Source organism: Canis lupus, chromosome 12 (genome assembly GCF_003254725.2).
Source record: "Canis lupus dingo isolate Sandy chromosome 12, ASM325472v2, whole genome shotgun sequence".
NCBI classification, from domain to species: Eukaryota; Metazoa; Chordata; class Mammalia; order Carnivora; family Canidae; genus Canis; species Canis lupus.
The window spans coordinates 65,350,820-65,375,801 of record NC_064254.1 but is presented as its reverse complement, the minus strand read 5'-3'; the positions used below and the strand labels follow the sequence as shown (position 1 = coordinate 65,375,801).

The window sequence follows — 24,982 nt, the reverse complement described above, 5'->3', positions numbered from 1 at the left end:
GCGTGTCTCTCATGAATAAATAAATCTTTTTTTAAAAAAAAAAACAACATTCAGATATAATTGAACATCACATTTCAGTTTTTCAGGCATTGAGTTCAAATGCCTACTTTAAAAGTACCACCTAATGATTTTGTCGCAAATAAAAATGTACTTTTGGATTATTTACTTTTTTTGTTGGATTTGTGAGGTAGAACTAGCATCAGCTATCTTAAAGTGTAACTCTAAATAGCCAGAGTTTAGAAGGCAAATGTTACTTCTAATGGGACAGCATTTTCTAATGTTTCATGGACAGGCTCTACTGCAGTGTGCTCCTTATAAAGTGAAATGTTTTCCTGGAGCATTATATATAATTGACATCACATAAATAATAGACATCAGCAGCAATGAATTAAAAAGCAAAATTGCACTCATAACCTATGTAACAGTTGAAGATAGAAAAAAAGATTATGTTCCAAGTAAATTGTTTTCAGAGACAGAAGAAACATTAGGGGTCATCTAGTCATAGAATCCTAAGCCAGATGGACCCTTAAAGATCCAGAAAGATCACTTGATCTAATCTATCCACTGCATGGATTCCCTCTAAAAAGTGTATCATTTATGTCCTCTCCTCTTAACTAAAGAAGCAGAACATCATAGCACTCCTTATTTATGACTGGGCCATTGTTTGATAGTTCTAAAACTGAGACTTGAAATACCCAATCAGATGTTTTTCTACTCTGCTTATGGCGTAAAAATTCCAAGAAATGATCATATTGATTATAAAAAGGGCTTTCACCTATGCTGAATTATACGTGTAGCACATAAAAGTTATAACTCCAGCAAGTCTGCTTGTTTTAAACTATTACATTGGGTATAATAAATATTAGTCACATGTAACATCCCTAATGACCAGAAATTTTCTTTGTCTCCTTGACACTACAGAGAGCTTTTAAAAGATGATATGACTGAAAAAAAATAAATTAAATTAAATTAAAAATAAATAAATAAATAGAACATGATATGACTAAAAAAATTAATAACTGATTCATGCTTCTTAAAGTAGAAGGTTTTCAATAATAATTTTTAAAACCTCTTTCCTGTGATAAACAGATATATTTTAAAAAAACCCATCTAGTACCCAAATGGAATCAAAATATTTCAAACCTTTAAAAGGAATGATAAGCCCATTTTAGCTAGATATTGTAGTAGATCCTCCAGTATCTTACTTATGTGCCAGAATTGTATCCAAAAGATTTGCCCAGATTTTCCATTTCATTGGAAATGAAAAACAATTCAACAACTGTAATTTCTGGAATAACTGTAAGTAGCAGGATTGAAATCGTTACCTTATCCTATTGATTTCTGAAGCAGAAGAGTGATCAGAAGAAGTTAGGCGGTTTCTGGTCACTGGAATGTGTATCTTCAGAGACAGGCGCCCACAATAGACAGCCTCGCAGTTACATCTTCCCTTTTTTCTCTCCTACTAGTATCTCATTTTCTACATTCATTTGAAGTGCTATCACCAGTAATGTAATAGAAGCTGACATATATGGGCTTGACCTTGGCTTTTTAAAATCCTTGTTATATCTTGGCTATTCTTTACTAAATAAGGCAGTGTTTTTTTTGTACAACCCAGATTGTATATTTACTGGGGGCGGGGGCTTTTAGAAAATGATGGATCTTATGAAACGGCTAAAACTGCTTGAAATTACAATGCTTGGCACACTTTATTCACCGTCCTCCCAGGACTTCTTGTTCCAACCCAACATCTCAGGAGCAGAATGAAATGGTTGCTTAGATGCTTTGATTCCTCCCTCTAGGTTTATGTTCTCTGCATCTGGAGAGTCTGTGTTCACTTCTTCCTCTGTGTCCTAATACCACAATGGATGGACTCAAAGGAACTATCCTTTGTAGTTTGGCTCTTGTGACCGAATCTGCACCACTCATTCTGTGTCTTTAAACACCAGGGAAAGGTGCTTGGACGGGTACAGAAATTTTGCTTGTAACCAACCCCACCGTGCTGAGAGTGATTTAAGGAATGTAGTCTCTGGTCAGGCTCTGAAAAACCCTTTTTGGAATTGGGATCCTTGCTCATTGATGGTTGATTTCATGAGGCATATCCATATCACTTCCAGCTCTCAAGGCCACCCAGCTCCTTGGATCTAAGCTCTTTCAGTTTTCTCTTGTTCCCATAGTGCCACCAGTTTTCCTTGCTCTGATTAACCTCACCAACATGAAAAATTCAAGGGAGCTGATGGGATTGTCGTGAGGTCTAAGTTTTCCAGTACTTTAAAGAAATCACTCCTTTGCCTTCAGGACTGCAAAGTTTCTGATGAGAGTCCTGCTATAATCCTTTTATTTGTTCTTCTCTATGTAATGTTTTTGTTGTTTTCTGGCTACCTTTAAGATTTCCTCTTAATTTTTTATTTTTAGCAGTTTTACTATGATGTGTCTAAGTGTATTTTTCTTTGTATTCTCCTTGAGATTCTCTGAGCCTCTTGGATCTTTTTGTTGTCTTTCATTAATTTTGGAAATTCTCATTCTACTATCAAATATCCTTCTGCCCTCTTCTCTCTTCTTCTGGGATTCCAATTAGATTTGTTAGGTGATATAATATTGTCCCACAGCTCAGTTGGATGCACACTTCTGTTGTACACTCTGACTTTCTTTCTGCGTTTCAGTTTGGATCATTCCTTTGTTTGTTTGTTTGTTTGCTTGTTATTGAAGAAAAAGAAAGAGTGAACAGGGGGAGGGGCAAAGGGAGAGGGAGAGGGAAAGCATCTCAAGCAGACTCCCTGCTGTGTATGAAGCCTGACAATGGGGCTCAGTTTCATGACTCTGAGATCATGATCTGAGCTGAAGTCAATAGGCAGTTGCTCAAGTGACTGAGCCACCCAGGCGCCCCAGTTTGGATCATTTTTATTGACCTGTTTTAGGTTCATTGATGCTTTCTTTTGCTGTGTCCCGTCTGCTGATGAGCCTATTGAAGTGATTCTTTATATCTTGATACTGTATTTTATTTTGAATATTTTCACTTAACTCTTTTTAAAAATACTATCTCTGCTGAAATCCTCCATCTGTCTTGTATGCTGTGCACCCATTCCACTAAATCTTAGTATTTTATTTTTTAAAAGATTTTGTTTATTTATTTGAGAGAGAGGACACAAGCCAGGAGAAGGGTAGGGGGCAGAGAGGAGCAGACTCCCCACTGGGAAAGGAGTCTGATGTGGGGTTTAATCCCAGAACCCTGGGATTATGACCTGAGCTGAAATCAAGAGCTGGCTGTTCAACCAGCTGGGCCACCCAGGTGCCGCAGATCCTTTATTTTAACCACAGTTATTTTGAAGTTCCTATTAGATAGTATCAATATGTGGGCCATCTCTGGATCTTGTTCTGTTGACTACTTTATCTCGTGACAATACATTTTTGTCATTTTCTTCTTGATTTTTAATTTGTCTTTTAATTTTTGGTTAAATGCCAGATATTGCATGGAAAAGAACGGTAGAAACTGAGATAAATAGCATTCATACCTGCAAATGGGCAAACCTTTCTATGAGGCTATTAGCATGGAGGGAACTGAATTTCTCCTGCTAGTAGTTGATCTGGACTTGGGTTTTACTGTTAATATCATTACCTTCAGTATACCATAGTTTTCAAATTGCTCCAGTGGGGGGACTGCTGCCATTTTGTGTTTGTTGTGTGCCCTGGAATGCCAGAGGATTTTTCTGTGTTCCTATCTCACCATCAGCTCTCAGCAGATTGTGTGTACCTGTGCAACAAGTGGGGTCTCTCTCCCTGGTCCTATCCCTCCTTCCGCTGTGGAGTTATGTTGCTGGTTTCTTTGCACAAGGCTTATGGTTGGGGCCGGCAGTCTCATGCAGGTCCTGGGCTCTTGAGTTTTAGGGTGGGCCTCCCTCTTCCCATGGCAATCAGACTTTGCATTGTAATGAGGTGAGGTCTTAAATGGGAGTGAATTTTCTGTCCTTCTCTCACTGGTAACAGACCTCTGCTTTGTATCACCCAAGGATCCTGGGGACTGGTGGCTTTCCTGCCTTCCTGCAGCATCTGATGGCTTTTGCTTCAACTCTCTTCTACCACAGCCAGTCTTTTCTTGGGACCAGGGGTCAGGAAGGTTTTGTACCAGTGCTCTAGTGGCAGATGGCTTTTTCTTTGTATAGAAGATGGGCATGGGTTTTATGCCTCTCTCCCATTGGTAGCTGGTTGTCATCTGCTCATCTTCCCCAAAGGGAGGCTCTTTCAATTCTCCCCTAGTCTTTCATGAACACCCAGAGAGGCCTATGGAAAAGTGCTGGCAAATGGGGCAGACTGCTTGTATCCATGGCCCCCAGAGATTCTAAGTTGTCATACTAGCCCACAATTGGTCTTTAAGCTTTTGTTAACATTTCAGTTTTTCTTCTCTTACTTTTTTGGTTACTACTCTTCCTCCTGTACTCTGTCCAAAGCAAAACACTTTGTAGGAGCAGTGCTTACGGCTTTCTATATCTTAAGTGGGTCTAGAATTCACTGATTGCTTCTTTGTTGTCAACTCTAAGTTTTTACTTGACAGCAAATTGCTTAGTAGTTCATTCAATACGTTCAAAAAGGTAAAACAGGCAGTGAGCCTTAGTTGACTGGAATTGTGGCAGTTGGAGGTCCCAGTACACTGCAATCATGTCTGTTATGTCCTATAACAGAAGGGCCACTGTGGCCATGAATGGGAAGAACTGTGTGACCATCACTGACGAAAGGTGCTGTGGGATCCAGTCCCAGATGGTGACCATAGACTTCTAGAAGATCTTTCCCATGGGCGATTGACATTACATAGACCTGGCTGGGCTCACCACAAATGTCCAGACTGTTGCCCAGCACCTCAAGTTCCAGCTGAACCTGTATGAGCTGAAGGAAGGTCGGCAGATCAAGCCTTATACCCTCATGAGCATGGTGGCCACATCTTGTATGAGAAGTGGTTTGGCCCCTACTACACAAAGCCAGTCATCATGGGGTTGGACCTGAAGACTAAGCCCCTCATTTGCTCCCTAGGCCTTATCTGCTGCCCCATGGTGACTGACAACATCATGATCCGTGCACCTGCTCCAAACAAATGTATGGGGTGTGTGAGCCCTCTGGGGGCCTGACATGAATCCAGAACACCTGTTTGAAACTATCTCACAAACCATGCTGAATACTGTGGATCAGGATGCACTGTCAGGCATGGGAGTCATTGTCCGCATCATTGAGAAGGACAAAATTACCACCAGGACACTAAAGGCTGGAATGGACTAACTTTCTGTTCTCAGAGACTACTTAAAAAAGATGAATAATTTTGCTATCAAAAACAAAACAAAAGGTAAAGAGGTAAAACAAAAAAGAAGATTGGCAATTATGAAAGCCAAAGAAAGGAGTAAAATCCCAAATAAAAAAATATGATAGCTGAAATTAAGTCCGTGGAAGGGTTTTAATAGTAAATAAGTCCTAGTTAAAGAGTCAATTCAAAATCTGTTAGAAGAATATCTCTGGAAGGAAACATTTAAAGAAAAAAGTTTGGAAATACAGATTGGGTAGGGGATATAGGGGGTGCATTTAGAAGATTTAATATAAATGTAGTTAGAGTCTCTGAAGCAAAGGAGAAAGAAAATACAATGGGAGCAATTTCTGAAAAGCTAATAGCTGAGAATTTTCCAAAATGGTGAAAAATGTCACAAATTAAGCCTAACCAGAATTTAAAACAAACCAAAAAACCTAGTCACATTCATTGCATATGAAAACCAAAGTGCAAATCTTATAAAACAGCTAGAGAAAAGATATGTTACCTTTAAAAGAGCAATAATCAAACTTATTGCTTGTTTCTCAAGAGAAATAATGAAAGCCAGAAAGACAAATGAAATATCTCCAAAGTTCTAAAAGAAAGTAACTGACAACTGAGAGTTATATGCCCAGCCAAAAAATTCTTCAAAATTAAAAGGGGAATAATGGCATTTCTGGACATAAAGACAAAATTCTCACAAGCAGGCCTACATATTAAAGGAATAGCTAAAAACAGTTTTTCAGGCAGGAGTAAAATGAACCTAGATGGAAACTCAGAGGTATAGGGAGAAAATATATGGATAAATTTAATAACAACTGTATACAACAATAATATTCTGTGGGATGTCTCTATATATATCCTTTCTACTCATTTATCTATCTAGATATATGAGAGAATGACTAGAATGAAAACATAACAATGGCATAAAAGTCAGGAGGGGATTATTTTTGGAACAAAATGTTTTAAGGTCATTGCATTATCTGAAAAGGTTATTTCTTTAGGCTCTTCCTGGAAGTAGAATGAACTGTCAGGTGGATACTGGTAAAGAACTTCGTTGTTTTCAAGTTGGACTGACGATACATTCTGATGAAGATACATCCAATTCCATTCCTTTCATTGCCTCTTTTAGGATTTTTTTTTTTTTTTTTTTTTTCTGCTCCTGACTCTTCATATTTCTTCAGGAAGCAACTTGCTAGAAGCGAAAAAGCAAGAGCTTTAGAATCAACCAGACCCGGGCTTAAACTCCTGTTTTTCCCCTTACTTGGGCCTTCACTTTGAGAGGGCTGTGAAAAGGGGAGGTAATCAGAGTGACTTCACAAGATAATTGTGCAAATTAAATGAGAATAAGTATACGAAGAGCCCACAGTGCAATGCCCAATATCTAGGACTTCATATTGCTCAGTAGGTGCTAGTTTTTTTCACTTATGGACTGCACTATGCAATGGGCAATTGCTTATACACCCTCTCACATTATTTCCTAGGTTTCTAATATTTTTTATTATTATCCCCCCTCTTCTGACTAGATTGTAATCTCCTCCAGTTTTGGGACAATATATGTCCCTTTCCTCTCATACCCCTAGTTCAGTGAATGGTGTTTGCGGTAAGAGTAATACTTGCTTGAGGCAAGCACAATGAGATAAAATACATTCCTGCACTATACATTATGTTGGAAGGTGTCTTCATAGCAGGTCCACCCAGAAGGATATTTAAGACCTTGAAGAAAAGTGCTTCAGCTGCCCATGAGAAGCATAAATGGTGAAAACATCTTTAATGGAAAGAGAGAAGTGCCATTTTACCACTCAGGAACCCTCCAGTTTAAGCCTTAAAGATTCCAGGCTGGAGGCAATGTTGAGTATCATGGATTGCTGCCCTGAAAACTAGCATCTTAAGTTATATGTAATACCTTTTCTGGGCAAAAGGCCCATCTACTTAATCTCTGCTAGATGAGTATATATTAGATCTGACTGTTGAAAAATACCAAGTTAAATCAGACAGTTAAGAAAAAATCAACATGATGCCCATAACTGGCTTAATTTATCTTTCCTTTCAGTAATCCCACATATTACCTACTTATTTGCTGTAATGAACATGCCATTCAGCTAAAATAAGATTAACTGCTTAAACCGTGGCATTACAGGCAGAGAACTTTAATGCTGCTTTGTGTTTCATTGTTAAGTTCAGCAGTTAAACGATACGGTGTTGTCGTTTCTTCCTTTGTAATCAAGATGGTTTCACTTAGGATTAGTGCTCCCCAGCCGATTCTCCCGATGGAACATTTGAAGCAGCAAATTTATATGTCTAGGTTACAGCCTGGCAGCAATAATAACCTTCAGGATCAAACCTGTTGGCCTCATCAACACTCAAATTGCACTGCTCTTTGTGAAGCCCCCCTCTGCTCTAATGGTGATGGGAATCTCGCCTGCCATGCAGAGTACGGAAGGCAAATTGAAGAGGGCTTGGCCGTGCATCTGGAAAATAGCACTGTGATGACTCAGGTGGGATCAGAGTGCAGAATGTTAACCTAAGTTCCTCCCAAGTGAATGAACATTCACTTGTTCTCTGCATCAAGATCAAATCCTACTTCAATGGAGCTTTCCTAGATTGTTCCAGCCCCCACTCATCTCTCTTTCTTTGAAGTTTAATTGCAATTATAGTTCTCTCTACATCAGGCCATTTACGGATTTATAATGGTTCATATCATTATTCTATATGGGCTAACACTGTCCCTTCCGTTAGGGGAGTCCAGGACTAACGTCTACATGGTCCTGGGCCCCAACGGGCATATGATTTAACAATTGCTCACTGACTGAAAGAAGCATCCTCTGTGATGTGACCCATTATGATTCTGCCCGGATGGTCCACAGCAGGGACTGCCAGCCTCAGCTGAGCCTGCGAGGAGCCCCCATCCTTATCAGGCCTTGTCTTCCGTGGAGCATATTCCGTTTTGGTGGCTCAGCAGAGAATCAAAGACAAAGAGAATGAACATGGTGACCGACAGGTTTGTTCATCCTTTCATTGATTTTTTTTTTCACGTAGTAAACATTTATTAAATGCCTACTGTAAACCCAAGTAGTTTCAAAACTCTAAAAACTGAGAAACTTCTTGCTGACCATTTTGGTGGAGTTGGGGAAAACAGTTTAAAGGAGCTAGAAGAAAACTTTCTTCTCACAGACTTATCCTTCAGCCCCAGTTTTTGGGCAGGAGCACCTTCCATAATGCTTCCTTTCCTCTGTTTGTTTATTTGCCTCTTCTTCCCATTCTCACTTCTCCTCCTCCTTCTCCTCCTCAAACCACTCTGATAGATGGGATTGCTCCTCCCCTGCCTCCCTGGCTGTGATAATAGCAGGCTATTGAATTTTCCTGTGTGAAACTGGTTTGCTCAGGTCTCTGCCAGGCAGGCTGCACTTGCTAGGTTGGATGGATTCCAGGTATGCTCCTCTGGATAGGATTTAGTGTGGGTCAGCACTCCTCAGTAGGTAGGATGAGGATGAGGAGGGAAGAGGGAGCTTAGGTTGGTTCTGCCCTTTCTGACTAACGAATTCGATAAATTATTTAATGAATTATAAACAGGGAGCCCTACCTTGGATCTACTCCCAGCCCAAAAATTGTTGACCATGTTTTGACTTCCTCAGGGGACAGCCAGAGCCTCAATTGTCCATAGGATGATCTGAGGCTGCCCTGGGTGTGTCAGAGTAGTTGCCATCCAAGCTGGACCTCTTGAGAAAACCTGAGGTCACTCCCTTGATATCTGTGAATCCAATAGTGAAGCATCCTATTCCCTGCTTCCTTCATTTTTCTGGCAGATATAGGGGATACACTAGAATCATAGACTGTTGGAACCAAGAGGGGCCTTCATCACCCTTTATTACAGGCTTCCTTATTTCTCAAGTCTAGAAATCACACAAGTCAAATGGTTTACCCAAGTAGACGAAGCTGTAGTGACAAAGCCAAGGCTGTGACCCATGTTCCCTGTAGCTGGGACTACATCATGCCATCTCTCAAAAATGGAGTTGATGCCGGTGAGCAGATACTGCAGTGCTAATGACAAGTGAGGTATACAACAGGAATGGGAAGCAGGTGACAGAGATTTACTCCAAGGTTGTTTTCAGGGGACACAGTAGAAAAGGGTTGAAAGTAGGAATCTACCAATTTCCATCACTCTGTTCTCATACCTCCCTTTACTGCCTCTCAATCCCTTCTCTCTAGACTGACACATCTCTTTTCCTTCCTCTTACAATTTCAAAAGCAAAAACTACCAGTGTCAGAAGGACAACAACAAAACTGAGCAAAACTGGTTTCTTTGACATTCTCTACCATCTCTGATTTGTTCGTAGTTTGCTAATAAATCTTTATCAGATACCAATGTGCTTAAGTGTTCATTTCATTGAATTTGCTGTGGACTCATAGTCTCTTTCTAATGGGAAGAGCATATTTTTTTCCCAGACTTCTTTTGATTACAAGTGGTGGCAAAAACCCAACTCACACTAGCTTATGCATAAGAGGAGATTTATTGGACTCCATAGCTGGAAAGTCCAGGAAATGATCTCACTTCTGGTTTGACTGGACTCAGGAACTCAACGGGTTGCCCTATGCACCCTTCACCCACTTATCTATGTTGCTTTCATGCTTGTAGACAGGTGCTCTTCATGTAGAAAGAAAAAGGCTGCTGGCAGTCTTCATTCACATACTTCCAAAAAGTAACTCCCCTTCTCCTCTGGCTCCGAATTGAGAAGTCTTAGAAAAGGGCTCTAATTGGCCTAGACTGGGGCACCTGTTGCCCATCCCTGGCCCAATCACTGTGCCTAAGAGAATGAAGTACTGTGATCGTCTGGGCCTAAGGTTCTAGGCTGTTCCTACCACTAGCACACACACTCATATCTCTGTTCGTCTGTTCAAATGGCAGAGTCCTTCAATTTGACAGTCTTGCCAATCATACAAAGTGGCAGAGGAACAAATACCTACAAAGACAAAATTGAAAGATAGTTATCTGAGAAGACAAAATTGGCAGATTCCTACATTCAACCCCTTCCTACTGTGTCCCCTGAAAACAATCTACTTCTAAATCCTTTGGAGTAGGTCTCTATCTGTCATCTGCTTCCCATTCCTGTTGTATACCTCACTTGTCATTAGCACCGCAGTATCTGCTCACCGGCATCAACTCCATTCTCTTTCTCCTGATCACTTAACACCTATTTTGCATATTCAATTAAAAATCTGTTTTGAGTCCTATGAATTATGGAGATGGCCACAGGGAAACAGAACGGACTTGCCAGGCAATTGCCATGGGTACCCATTGAATCCACGCCCGAGTGGTTAAAGATAAACATCAGACTGTTTTACTAGGCTGTCTTTATCCTTCAGGTATGAAATGTATTCTGTAATTCCAGTTACTGTCAATGTTGTATTTATTTATACAGATTTATGCTCTGATTGCTTGGTATGTTTGGGCAGGGGCAGCAGTCTAAAACAAGGTCTACTGATTGCTCAGGTTTGGAAATTGTGAGCTGAGTAGAGTTTGAGGTGGGGCAAAATAGGATACAGTACAGCTTTCTGGTTTCCTTTTGATTTCACACCATACCATTTCTGGAGGCTGAAAACTAAAGTGCCCTTTTCTACTGTCAAGATAGCATTGTGTTTTTTTTTTTTTTTTTTTTTTTAATGTCTGCCTCTGTTTTTGTATGGTGAGGAATGTTTTTGTATGTTTTGTATGGTGAGGAAGAAGAGTGGTAGAAAGGAAGGTGGTAGAAGTTACTAGTAGCCCCCATAGTTGCTCTACATTTCTTCTAATGTAGTAACATTCTTCTAATGTAACATTCTTCTAATGTTAATGTAGTTTGAGCTGGACATGTGACTTCCCAGGATAAAGTCAACATTTCCCAGCCTTCTTGATTACTGGAGGTTGGCGGGGCCAGTGGTTGCCATCTGACTAAGTTGTGGCCCATGGGCTCACAGCAGAAATGTCTAATGGCAACTTCTGGGATCCCTGTTTTAAGAGAGAGCCAATGCCAGCCAATGTAAAGGAACAACTCCCAAGCTTCTCATTTACTCCTGTTCTACTATCATACTTCCCTCACTTCTGACCCTAGATGTGTAAGTTTTCCACATAATTGAGCAATTCTCTGGTACCCTCAGGGTGTCCCTACAATTTAAATCAGTTTTGACACTATCTGCCTGGAATTAGTGTCAGATCCCACAGGCTAAGGGCTTAATTCCACAGAACTGCCTGCAACCTCTCACTTCAGATGCCAATCACAAGTCCAGTGTTGTTCCCTATACTTTGGACTCACTGGCTCTAATCGGGGTTCCCACAACCCTCTTTTTGGGTTTGATAGTTTACTAGAATGGCTTTAAAAAGTCAGGGACACACATATTTGTCAGTTTCTTGTATAATTAAGAATACAATAAAGAATACAGTTGAACAGATAAAGAGATACATGGGAGAGGTCCAGAAAGGTCCTGAGTGCAGGAGCTTCTCTGTCCCTGTGGAGTTGGGGTACATCACCCTCCCCACATGTGGATGTGCTTACCGACCCACAAACTCTCTGAATCCCCCATATTTTGGTGATTATTATGAAGGCTTCATCACATAGCTATGATCGGCTATCACCTCAATGTCTAGTTCCTTTCAAAACTTCCCAGAGGGATCCCTGGGTGGCTCAGTGGTTTAGTGCCTGCCTTCTGCCCAGGGCGTGGTCCTGGGGTCCTGGGATCGAGTCCCACATCCGGCTCCCTGCATGGAGCCTGCTTCTCCCTCTGCCTGTGTCTCTGCCTCTCTCTCTGTGTCTCTCATGAATAAATAAATAAAATCTTAAAAAAAAAAAAAAAAACTTCCCAGAGAATAGGAGGTGGGATTAAAAGTTACAAGCTTTTAATTATGGCTTGATCTTTCTGGTGACCAGCTCCCATCCTGAAGCTATTCAGGAGACTACCAAGAGTTGCTTCATTAGAACAAAAGACACACCCAGGAAATTCCAAGCAATTTAGGACTGTGTGTCCAGGGCTGGGGGTCAAAGACCAAATATTAGAACAAAAGATGCTCCTAGTACTCTTATCACTTAGGAAATTAGAAGGGTTCTAGGACTTCCATGCCAGGAACTGAGAATCAGAGGCCAATATACATATTTTCTATTATTTCACAAAATCTTTTATCTTTCCCCTTTCTCTCCATCCTGCTACTTGGAATATGGCTGTCATGGCTGGAGCTCCACCTTGAAAGAAAGGACAGCAGAGCAATCAGCCTGTTGATTCCTTGCCACCATGGAGCTCCACCATGGAGCTCCCTGCCAACTCAGGACTGCCCACTCAGATTTTATGTGAAGGAAGAAGAAACTTTCATCTTGCTTGGACTACTACTATTTGGAGTTTGGGGTCATTCACAGATAAACCAACACCAGCTGATTCAGTAGATTTCAGGTGAACAGATGAGGAATTCCAGTTTGCGCTAAAGGGACAAGACAATGTAATGTGTTATATCGCCCAGGACGTGTGAATATGTGAAAGCCTGGTGTGAAAAGAGTGAAAAGTTAGGTATCTGTTTTGGGGGGACTTGGTAGGGGCAATGCTGCTCCTAAAGGTGACCAACTTGGAACTCCTTTCTTTCTCTGCTATTGGCCTTAATCTACCAGTACAGATCCCTCGAGCATCCAATGTCCATATTGATAAAATAATGTTCTATAATGTGCTTGTCTTTCATTTCTTGTTTATGAAAGGACTAACACTAAGCAATTCATAGAGAGACACAGATGCAGTCAGTTTGAAAACTGAAATATACTTAAAGATAAAAATAATAAAAACAAGAGCTCCAACTTACTGACAATCTTTGATATTTTAGGCACTGTGCTGAGCATTTTACAAACATTATGTCATTTAATCCTGACAACAATCTGATGTGTTAAAATACTGTTTTTAGCTCCATTTTCTGGATAAGAAAGCTGATATTTAGAAAGGTGAAGCATACTTAGAATCACACAATTAATAAGAACGGATCTGCATGATTTCAAAACCCGCATTTCTACACAATCCTCTGAAGCTGTGAAGAAAATATATTTTATTAACTCAAGCTCTCTTTTAACAGCTTCATTCTGCAAATGAGTGGCAGTTGGTTTATCAGTCAGGTTGCCCACAGGAAACAGAATTCACCCCAGATAGTTTGATGAAGAGACTGGAACAAAGAGGCTACCTTCAGAGGTGGGGGCAGGGTTGAGGACATGAACAAAGGGATTTTGGGTCTGACACTGGCAGGAAACCATTATTTCCCCTAGGGCTGAAGGGGCCAAGGGGAGGAAAATCGGTTTTGGAGCCTGGTGAGAGCTAGAGCATGAAAGATGGGCCACCTGAGGGGAGCCAAATGTGTGGAAGGTCACAGCTACCCACAGAGACACAGCTCCTAAGCAGGGAGGGCAGAGAATAAGGCCTGATTGCTCTCTCCTCCCACCCTCTCCTCTGAAGGGGGCCAGTTTCCTTGGGCATGGAGCAGGGCTGGGAGGGATGGAGAATGAATCGTGAAGGCAAGCAGAGGAATGATAACCAGCCCACTCCATCTCTGAGCTACAACAGCTCTGTAATCCAGCCATCATTTAGACTTTGATTTAAAAAATGGTCTGTTAGGGCAACTCTTCTAGGGACAAATCCTGCAGGACCAAGGGCAGCTTTCAGAGTTTGATACCCCCACTTTCTTATGCCGCTGAGCAAGGATAGCCCTGCAGAAGGCAACCTGCTGGACACTGTGGGCAGTTTCATCTTGCAGGCCCAGTGCTTTCCTTGATGGGACTTCTCCAGGAGCCTTTAGGACAGTCTCAGCCTTTATGGCCGAATCCCTTCACGCCATAGGGAGGAGAAGCACCCGTCAGAGTATAGAGTAGATGATGATCAATAAGAAGCTGTTTCAATGATTAACACATATTTCTTACTTGGGCCTAGTGTAATCATTTATTTTTTGAAAAGCCATGACTATTTCATCAGTAAAACCCAAAAGCTTGTTTCAAACTGTGGTAGACAGACACTTCCTTTTTTGTTTTTTTTAAAAGATTTATTTATTTATTTGAGAGAGAGTGAGCAAGCAAGCACATGCTAGCACCAGGGGGAAGGGGGCAGGAAGGGGCAGAGGGAGAGGGAGGGAGAGAGACTCCTTTTTTTTTTTTTTTTTATAATTTTATTTTATTTATTTATTTATGATAGGCACGCAGTGTGAGAGAGAGAGAGAGGCAGAGACACAGGCAGAGGGAGAAGCAGGCTCCATGCACCGGGAGCCCGACGTGGGATTCGATCCCGGGTCTCCAGGATCGCGCCCTGGGCCAAAGGCAGGCGCCAAACCGCTGCGCCACCCAGGGATCCCGGGAGAGAGACTCCTAAGCAGTCTCGGTATGGAGCATATTTTCGTTTTCTTTCAGAACATATTTTATAATCACTGGCTAAGAAAAAAATCGATATTGTGAAGAGAAGGAAAAGGTATATATAAGTCTCCGAGAGGCACAAGCGATTAAGTGACACTGCCCACCTGGGGTGCAATCTTGTTTTCATGAGAAAATACCTGGAAAAAAGTCAGCAGGCTGCACAGTCCAACTCAAGGCTTTTATAAGCAGATATTGCCATCCTTTGGGGGCCACTAGAACATAAAATCAAATCCTTGGGCAAATTATTGAATGGTACTCTGAGGAATTATGAAAATAATGAGTAATTCTCCTTTTCAAACACATGATGACACCACATTATATCTCAGTGTTTGTGGTTAAGTTTTATTTTAAAAACATTTTTGGAGTTATTTTTATAAATTGTTTTTCTAATTTTGTGTTCTTTCCCAAAGCAGTTTTGTCACATTTTTCTGTTTGTGTTGGTCACTAAAGGGCTAGTTTATATATAAAATATATATTATTTATTTATATTTATTTATATTTATTATATATAAATATATTAAATATAATCTATTTAAATATATTATATATTTATTATATATTATATATTTCTATGTAAAAATATATTTATATATGTGTATATATGTTCCGGTTTCAATGGGCAAAACACAAAAACTTAGGAGAAAAACATTTCTTTCTTACTGAAAAATATGTATTTCAGGTCTTTAAGCTTTCATTTGGGCTCTTGCCATGCCACACAAAAAGCAAATGAAATTCTCTGAAGAGAAAGGTGTTGCCATTGATGGAGAATTTCTTCTAGCAGAAGAGTGCTTAAGGGGAAGTGGGTGGACCCCTGGGTGCCCCAGGACCTGACCCTGGAGTTTTGGACTCCTTGCATGGAGCCTGCTTCTCCCTCTGCCTGTGTCTCTGCCTCTCTCTCTGTGTTTCTCATAAATAAATAAATAAATAAATAAATAAATAAATAATCTTTAAAAAAAAGAAAAAAAAGAGGAAGGTGGGATTACTCAATAAGTCAGTATTTTCCAAAAAGCGCTGTGCGGAATTCCAGTCTTCTTTTTTCTTCCCCCCCTGGAATTCTAGTCTTAAGCGATGCTACACACACACACATTCTTTTGGAGATTCCTAATGTACATTAACATATTAAAGGCTCTGAGAATTGCTATAAGAAAGTAATCTGCTTAGCATTTGTTTTACTCACCCTTTTTTTCCTTCCCACAAAACCTTATTAATCCCCCATGTAAGTTATTAAGAAAAATTTAAAACTATGTTTTGGGGAATGTGACCTTGAGCTAAGGTTCCTCCGACTTCAGTATACTTCACTATAAAGATTTTTGTTGTCAAATTATTTTGAAATGTTTAAGCCATCCCGGGAGGACTCTGGTTTCAAGAAAGCTTCTTTGGGGACCAAGTTTAATGTTTAAACTGGAGGACCCGCCCATATGTCACATGACCGACCAGCACCAGCAAGAACATCTGGGACCCCTGCTTAGTTCTTTGCCCTGTTCACAACCTGAGTTTCTGAGAAGTTCCTGATCTTCGCGGCCTGAACTCTCCTTTTAGCTCTTATTTTTGGCTTCATAAAAATCCCTCAAGGGAAAAACCAAAACAAAGTACATTTGATACTCCTCTGGTGTTGGCTCCCTTCCCTCTGCTTTGATTCACATTTACCTCTTAAGTTCTATCTCCTTCCAGCACTTCAGAAATAATCCAACCAGATTCAGTTTATCCTAAAGGCCTGGTCCTGGATTGTGTCCACTCATTCATTCTCTGAAGACATATTTCTGGTTCCCTAAGAGATGCAGGCAGTGCGCCAGGCACTGGGGCTCCAGCGGTGACCCAGACGGGTATGGGCCTGACCTCACAGAGTTTCTGATCTGATGACCATGCCATTGAGGTGGTCTAGCGCCCAGACCAAGAAATAGGCAGATCTCAGGTCATAAAAACAGGGATTACTAACTTAAAGTTAATGGAGACTGGAACTTGATTGTACATAGGCAATTGCATTTTATTTAAAACTTAAAAATGTATATCCTTTTAATAGAGTGCTTATTGTTTCCTTGGTTTTAATTTTATATGAAAAACAAAGTTGACTATAAAAGCATGATGATTTCTGGGGCGCCTGGGGGGATCTGTTGGTTAAGTGTCTGCCTTTGGATCAGGTCATGATCTCAGGGTCCTGGGATCGAGCCACTTGTCCGGGCTCCCTGCTCTGCGGACAGTCTGCTTCCCCCTCTCCCTCTGCCCCTCCCCACTGCTTATGCTCGCTCTCTCCACTCCGCTCTCTCTTTCTTAAATAAATGAATAAAATCTTTTTATTTATTTATTTATTTATTTTTTAAAATTTTTATTTATTTATGATAGTCACACAGAGAGAGAGAGAGGCAGAGACATAGGCAGAGGGAGAAGCAGGCTCCATGCACCGGGAGCCTGACGTGGGATTCGATCCCGGGTCTCCAGGATCGAGCCCTGGGCTAAAGGCAGGCGCCAAACCGCTGCACCACCCAGGGATCCCCATAAAATCTTTTTAAAAAGCATGATTTCCTGCTTGATTAATTGTTCTTACAGATAATAAAATCATAACCAAGTTTATTTGGTGGCTGCATATTCCAATTTTAGTAAGATAACTGGAGACCAATAAGAAACTTCTTTAGAGCTGGTGTCATAACTCAAAACTTTCATTTTAAAAAATGCTTTGAGGGATCCCTGGGTGGCGCAGCGGTTTGGCGCCTGCCTTTGGCCCAGGGCGCGATCCTGGAGACCTGGGATCGAATCCCACATCGGGCTCCCGGTGCATGGAGCCTGCTTCTCCCTCTGCTTGTGTCTCTGCCTCTCTCTCTCTCTGTGACTATCATGAATAAATAAATAAAATCTTTAAAAAATAAAAAATAAAAAAAAAATAAAAATGCTTTGAGTCATTTTGTTTGTTTAAGTAATCTCTGTGCCCAGCGTGGGGCTCAAACTCAAGACCTTAAGATCAAGAATCACATGCTCCACCAACTGAGCCAGCCAGGAGCCCCACTCAAAACTTTTAAATGCTAAATGAATAGTAGGTATTAATATGTGCAGAAAAAAATTATGAAGAACCTTTTTTATGTCCCAATTCTTTGGAACGGAGGATGGTGATTTTTTGTAAGGTGCTCCTCAGGATGGTTTTGGAGCCACTCACTGGGCTTGGATAACTTTGGAGGTGAGTGAGGTTTTTGAGAATAGGATCAGAAAACCTGTCTTCAAACAGACAGTGTAGCCTCTTTCTCTTCCTTGTTCTTCTTTGTGAATATGAAATTCTACTGATCCCAGCTTCTCCTTCCTCTCCCTAGTTTTGAGATGAATTGAACTACTTTTCAGAGACAGAGATTGGCAGCTGTTTGGAAGCTTGAGCTCTCCCCTGACTCATGGTGGATGAGGTTTGGGGGCAGGAGGTGAGGCGATGCTTTGGGAGGGGATCTGTGGCCACTTTCTCACAAGCCATTGTGAATGACATAGCCTTTTGGGTCAAGATGTACTCAGGAGCAACTCAGGGAAATTCTCTACCAAATCTCATGTTCCTAGCACCAAAACCAAAAGAAAAAAAATTTAAGAACCCCTTTCCCGGGATCATGTGCTCATCTCCATAAAATGTCATTGTGCCCCGAGTAGGGAATTCTTGTTACAAAAATGAAAATCCATAAATAAGTCCAGGGGATGTAATGTACAGCGTGATGATTATAGTTAATAATATGGCATTGTATGTTTGGAAGCTGCTAAGAGTAGATCTTAAAAGTCATCATAAGATGGGCAGCCCGGAAAAAAAAAAAAAAAAAAAAGATGGGCAGCCCGGGTGGCTCAGCAGTTTAGCGCTGCCTTTTGCCCAGGGTGTGATCCTGGAGACCTGGGATCGGGTCCCACGTTGGGCTCCCTGCATGGAGCCTGCATCTTCCTCTGCCTGTGTCTCTGCCTCTGTGTCTCTCATGAATAAATAAATAAAATCTTTAAAAAAAAGTCATCATAAGAAAAACAATTTTGTAACTGTGTGTGGTGACATGTTAGCTAGATTTTTGTGATAAATTTCACAATAATACAAATATTAAATCATGTTGTACAAATGTTATATATAAGTAAATGTTATATAAAAAGTAAAAATGGGGTGGCCCTGGTGGCATAGCGGTTTGGCGCCGCCTGCAGCCTTGGGTGTGATCCTGAAGACTCTGGATCGAGTCCCACATCGAGTCCCACATCGGGCTCCCTGCATGGAGCCTGCTTCCCCCTCTCCCTGTGTCACTGCCTCTCTCTCTCTCTGTGTCTATGAATAAATAAATAAAATCTTTAAAAAAAAGTAAAAATGTTATATAGATGCCAATTATATTTTATTAAAAACAAATGCAACAAAAAACTCCCCAAAACAAAAATGACAACCCAACTGCTTGCCAATCTACTCTCTAGCTAGTGTCACCCTTCTTGATTCTTGAGAGCTTTGTCTTCAAAATGCACATCTCCCTTGGAGGAGTTACAGCTTATCACTGAACATGTCCCAAGTTAAATGTCCTGATTTCCCATCTCAGTAAATGGCTACCAAGCTCACACACTTAATCAAACTAGAAACCTTTTCCCCTGTGTTTCTTATAGAGTGCGTTACCCTTACTCATCAGTTTTTCCTCCAACATATATCTCAAGCCCAACTACTTCTCTCCCTCTCCACCGTCACCATCCTGGTCCAAGCCACCCTCACAGGTCATTTGCAATGTTTTCCAATGCATTCCCTCAGCACCATGTAACACCCCCCATCACCAAGTGCTATAATTGCTGTTTACTCACTTGCCTCCTCTCACATGAGTTCAGGGCCTGGTTTGTCGGAGAGATGAATTAATCTAAGTGACACCATCTTCTCAGCTGCTGGAGATGAGGCTGGAGATGAGGTTGTGAATTCTATTTAGTATGCTAAAGACTATTCTTTCTCTAGGTCTGGTCTCTGGATACTTAAGAAAAGTCCAGAGATATATTTTGAAGGGTAACTTGACCTGAAATGAATCCTAATCAGTTTAGACAGAAAAATAAAAGACTTGATTTAGAACCAAGAAATTTTTCTGTGGCGCCTGGGTGGCTCAGTGGTTGAGCGTCGGCCTTCAGCTCAGGGTGTGATCCTCGAGTCCCCAGGATCGAGTCCTGTACCAGGCTCCCAGCATGGAGCCTGCTTCTCCTCCCTCTACTTATGTCTCTGCTTCTCTTTCTCTATGTCTCTCATGAATAAATAAATTTAAAAAAAATTTTTTAAAGAAAATTTTCTAAGCTTCTCCTTTCAGAGTATCTTTGGTCTTTTTTATGTTGAAATCCTTGATGATGTATATTGCAAAGCACTTAAGAGATGATTCTGGATAAATTAAACAATGGTATACTTTTGAATTAAGATGATTGGGAACAGCTACACAGAGCAAAGATCCCTTTTAACCTTTTGGACCTCAGGATCAAGTTGTCATGTGAGGGGAGAAAGCTACCCTCACATCTAGATGGTTTGAGGGCCAGTTATGCTTCTTTGGTCCAGCTCTTGCCTTTCTCCAATGTACTGCAGCCCATTTGCACTTATACCAGCAGATGCATAGGAGAAAAGAGAAAAAGCCCAGAAAATTTAATTTAACATTGCTGATGTTTCACAAGGAACAGGTTGACACAGTACATACCCAGACTCGTTTTTCAAACCTTATTTTGTTTTTTTTCTTACAGTCTGTCTCTTCTTGCTTCCCTCATCTTTTAATATATTTCCTTTATCCGTTCTCAGAAACATCTCCTTGCTTTCTAAAATCACAGACTCTTAGAGCTGGAAGGTCAGGAGACTCCCCAGTATCTGGTGTAATATCCCCTGCAGGGAAAACTGGCCTCAGAGAGTTGAAATGGTTTGCCCACAGCAGTTGGAAAGCAAGTCTTTGACCCCTGGCCCTAAATCCTTCCTCCCCTGTAATGCTACATTGCCTCTCCCAGAGAATAACGAGGAGAAAGAAGACTCAAGTGCTTGCAGGAAAAAAAAAAAAAAATCTCTTTCTTTTGTTTGGAAAAAGTCAATAACAATATCACATATGCATTTGTGTTTTCAAAATATTATTTTTCTGAGTTAAAGAGCTAAAGCCCTGTAAAAGAATAAAAGAGAAATCCCAATTAAACCAAGAAATAAAAAAAAAATACTTTTAATATCAGTTTATCATTAGATTTCTGACTTGTTTCTCCAGTTAACTAATTAGTTGCCCAGTATTTCTTTTTTTTTTTTTTTTAAGATTTTATTTATTTATTTATTCCTGAGAGACACAGAGAGAGAGGCAGAGACACAGGCAGAGGGAGACACAGGCTCCATACAGGGAGCCCGACGTGGGACTTGATCCCAGGTCTCCAGGATCACACCCAGGGCCGAAGGCAGCGCTAAACCGCTAAACCGCTGAGCCACCCGGGCTGCCCTGCCCAGTATTTCTTAAGTACAAAGCTCTGATAATGTCCTTCTAATCACACTTTATAGAGCAGGGTGGGCACCTTCAGCCCTGGATGAATTAATTCAAGAGGCTTAGAACTCTTCGGCATGCCATACCTGTTTCTTTACTTTCTCTTAGTGGATTTGGTTCACTATTTTTCTTCTACATTCTCAGGTCTTTGGAAGGTACCCATTCAAGTGTCTCTTTGTTTAGATATGCTATAAAAATTAAAATTGACACAAAAATGAAATATCAAATAGATTATCCTCGATAGAAATATTCCAAGGGAGGGTGGCTTCCAATTCAGTCTTTTAAATATAGCTTGGGAACATAGGACTTGTGGCTCAAAGGGGTTGACAGAGACTGACTTAATAATTGTCCATAGTAGAATGATCTGTAGAGATCCAGATTGCCCTCTTGGTACCCTGCAGAAGAGCCCACATGTATACAAATTGAAAGTATTCGCCAAATGTTCTATGAGACAGTCCTGGAGAACCACATGGTCAGCCTAAAGCCTGTGTGGCTCTCATGATCTGACCTCATCTGCTCCCCTGGGGCTCCTCACTGCCCGCTGTCCTCCCATTCACCAGCTATTTTCCATTCTACTCCTTGAATTCCACCTACGTTTCTCTGCCTGGAGGCCCTGCCCTTGCCCTCACCTGTTCTCTTGACCTGGGAATGCTCTCTGTTCCCAGGACTGACTCCTCATCCCAAGGGGAAGCCTTCCTGAAGCACTTAGCCTGAAGGAGGCACCACTTCTGTCCAGTCCATCTCCAGCCCATTGTCCTCTTTGTTTCCCTCATAGCTCCCACCATGATCTGAAATTATTGACTTAATTTTGTGCTGTTTGCACCTGCGCCATTCCCCTCCCCCAAGACGTGAAGCTCCATAAGAATCCGCTTGTCTTGCTCACCCTAAGTATCCCCAGTGTCTCAGATGGCACCTGGCATGTTGTAGATGCTTGATGAATATTTGTTGAATATATGAATTAATGAATCAAACAAGTTAGAGGATTGTGCACTATTGTTCAAACAGCGATGGGCTGTGCAATTACAATGTCCACCCAATTCAGAATTGCCTTCCAGGACTGAAACCTCCAAGGACATCAGTGTGGGAAGTGAGACACATAGACTCATCAGCCTAAGGCAATTGCTTCTAACCGGAACTTTTCCTAAACCTGGTCTGTACTCATTACAGTCCTTTGTGACATATCCTCTCACATATCAGTTTAAATTCCTCAATGAGAAAATGCCCAAGCAGTATTGCAAGGTGTGATGTACATTTTAATGGTAGGTTCTGAGGACACAGAGATGAGGAAGCCTCCATCCTTTTCCTGAAAGATCTTGTAGTCTAACAGGAGGAAGACATAAGAGGCTTTAATGTTTATAAATCGCCTAGACAACAGGATTTTCATTAGCACATGAAGCAGTCTTAGTAGTGTTGTTCTAGGATATAAGATGTTGAAATGATTCTTGAGTCCTTCACCTTTTGAAACCTAGGACACTTTAGATTCCACTAAAGTGTCTAGTGTTTCAAAACTGATAATGATTTTTTTAAAACCTACCCATTACTGAGCTCCTGTTATATGCCAGACCTTGCCCTGGGCATTTTTTTTTTTTTTACAGTTTTTCTTCCAAGGTAGTTCCAATTATATTTATACTCATTTTTTACCTATGATGACACTGAAACTTGGGAAAATTCAGTACTTTGTTCAAGGTCACACAGCTAGTAAGTGAAAGCCATGAATCAAATCCTGGTCTTGTCTTGTCTTGTCTTGTCTTGTCTTGTCTTGTCTTGTCTTGTCTTATCTTCCCCTTCTCTCTTCCCTTCCCTTCCCCTTCCCCTTCCCCTTCCCCTTCCCCTTCCCCTTCCCTTCCCTTCCCTTCCCTTCCCTTCCCTTCCCTTCCCTTCCCTTCCCTTCCCTTCCCTTCCTTCCCTTCCCTTCCTTCCCTTTCTTTTCCATCAGGGCAATTTTTTTTTTATTGCAGGTCTCTTTTTAATATAGGCTAACAGGAAACCTATCCCCAACCTTACAGATTGCACACATATACATACCCATTTCCACACTTCCCTTACAGCGAAAAGTTCTCTGACAAGATACCAGAATGCCAAGAGAGACAATGTTTTAATGGCTGGGCCTTGAGGACAACTCTGGTGGCATTTAAATCTCAGTGCCAAATGCACCAAGAGTTCTCTGCCACTATAATTTTTGGATCAGTCTCTTCAGGAGTCAGGCCATGGATAAAGCAGGATGGTGTCTCCCAATCTCTCCTATAAACCCCAGTGGTAAACAAGATTTCTTTTTGTTCTGGACTTTCCATGGATCCATCTTTCCATGATCATGTGCTTCCTTTTCCCTTAGGAACCACCCAAGGAAGAGTTAAGGGAAAGATCAAAGAACTACTGCCTTGTTACTGGTACAATGCTCTGGAGTTCTGCAGAATGGAAACCCGGAACAGATTCATTGGCTGATGCTCCTTAATAACATGAGAAAGAAACTACTGGAGGTGTGTTCAAAAAGAGGAAGTGCATTTCCTTTCAGAATGCGACCTCAGGAACCCATACACCAAAGCTTAGAGCTACTTTGGAAGACAGTTGGACAAATGTCCAAAAACTCTACTAACTGCTGAACTGAACTACTCTGAGTCACTTCCACTCCTGAGCACATCATTTTCCTCTTGAAAGCCCCTACCTATTACTTGACCATTTTTTGACAGTTTATACAAACTGATCCCAGATTATAACCTTTAAAGGGTCTCTTGTACAATTCCACAGAAAGACTTCTGACTCTTGATGCTTAGAGCTAATGAGGAGAGGTGCTAACTCCAGGTGTTTCTTATGCCAGAGCCCATGTTCCTGGTGCTCTGCTACAGGCTTTTGTTTTGAATATTCCAGGATGCAGTTCTTCCAGTTTTCCTTACAATGGATCTCTTCCCAATTTCCCTTTGCTGCTCATGTCAAAGAACATTTATACGTACCAGGTCAAAACTTTATAGACCCAGGATGCTGGCAACAGGGAAGATTATTAGGCTTATTAGGCTTATTAGAAGGATGAACTAAAGTATCTACCATGATTATTTTTGTAATCTGGTCAGTTAATAAATGACTGCTTTCAAATGGAAAAAAAAGAATGGTGCAGTCCAACGGCTCTTTGTACTGATAGAACCATTAGAGAACATTGTAGAAGTTCTAAGGCTACCTTAAAGACATGCGGCAGAAATAACACCAAATAATTAACTGCAGACATAACTGACACATGACTCTTAATGGGCTCAGCTTCTGCTTCCCCTTTTGCAACTGCAAAGCCTTTCTGGGTGACACACCATTTATTCCCTAGGTCTTTCCAGATTCCTGTCATCTCTTGCTTTAGCCTAGGTATTTTTGGTCCTAAACAGTTATTCAAAATGTATTAATCGATGAAAAGTAGCTGTATCTTCCAAGGGGTATGACTTCCCTGATGACTGGGCAGCAGTGAGGGCTGGTTTCCCAGTGAAGCCAAACTGTCCCTCCACCACAGGGATGCAGTTCCACTCCTCCCATTCCCCTCCCCCCCGTATATATGGTGTTCATAGTATTTTTTATTTCAGATATTACTACTTGGAAAATTATGATTTCATTCCTGCTAATTAAGTCTTATACATATGATTTGCACGTCACATCCCCCAGTGAGTTTCCCCTTTATAAACTCTGGGCTGTTTGGACAGGTGCAGAAACAGGCAGAGAGGCTGGAGTTGGTGGAAATGAAGACAGTCACTCCCTCTCTCCCACCAATACCTTGCAGCCAGTGGCAGGGCACAGCTGGGAAAGTGCAAACATGAGGGAGGAAAACTTATAATAATAATTTTTTTAAAAAGTTTTTATTTATTTATTCATAAGAGACAGAGAGAGGCAGAGACATA

At 41.1% G+C, this 24,982-nt stretch overlaps 1 long non-coding RNA gene and 1 pseudogene across 1 annotated transcript; one reads left to right on the top strand and one right to left on the bottom strand.

Annotated features, from left to right (window-relative positions):
* The first annotated feature begins 2,704 nt into the window (after positions 1-2,704).
* On the top strand, positions 2,705-24,982 carry LOC112658557 (proteasome subunit beta type-3-like; annotated as a pseudogene).
* On the bottom strand, positions 9,665-21,829 carry LOC125752270 (uncharacterized). The gene is made up of 4 exons (XR_007401344.1): positions 21,743-21,829; positions 21,200-21,301; positions 19,447-19,536; positions 9,665-10,242 (listed from the first exon to the last, which is right to left on the bottom strand). It is a non-coding gene; the product is annotated as an uncharacterized LOC125752270 (long non-coding RNA).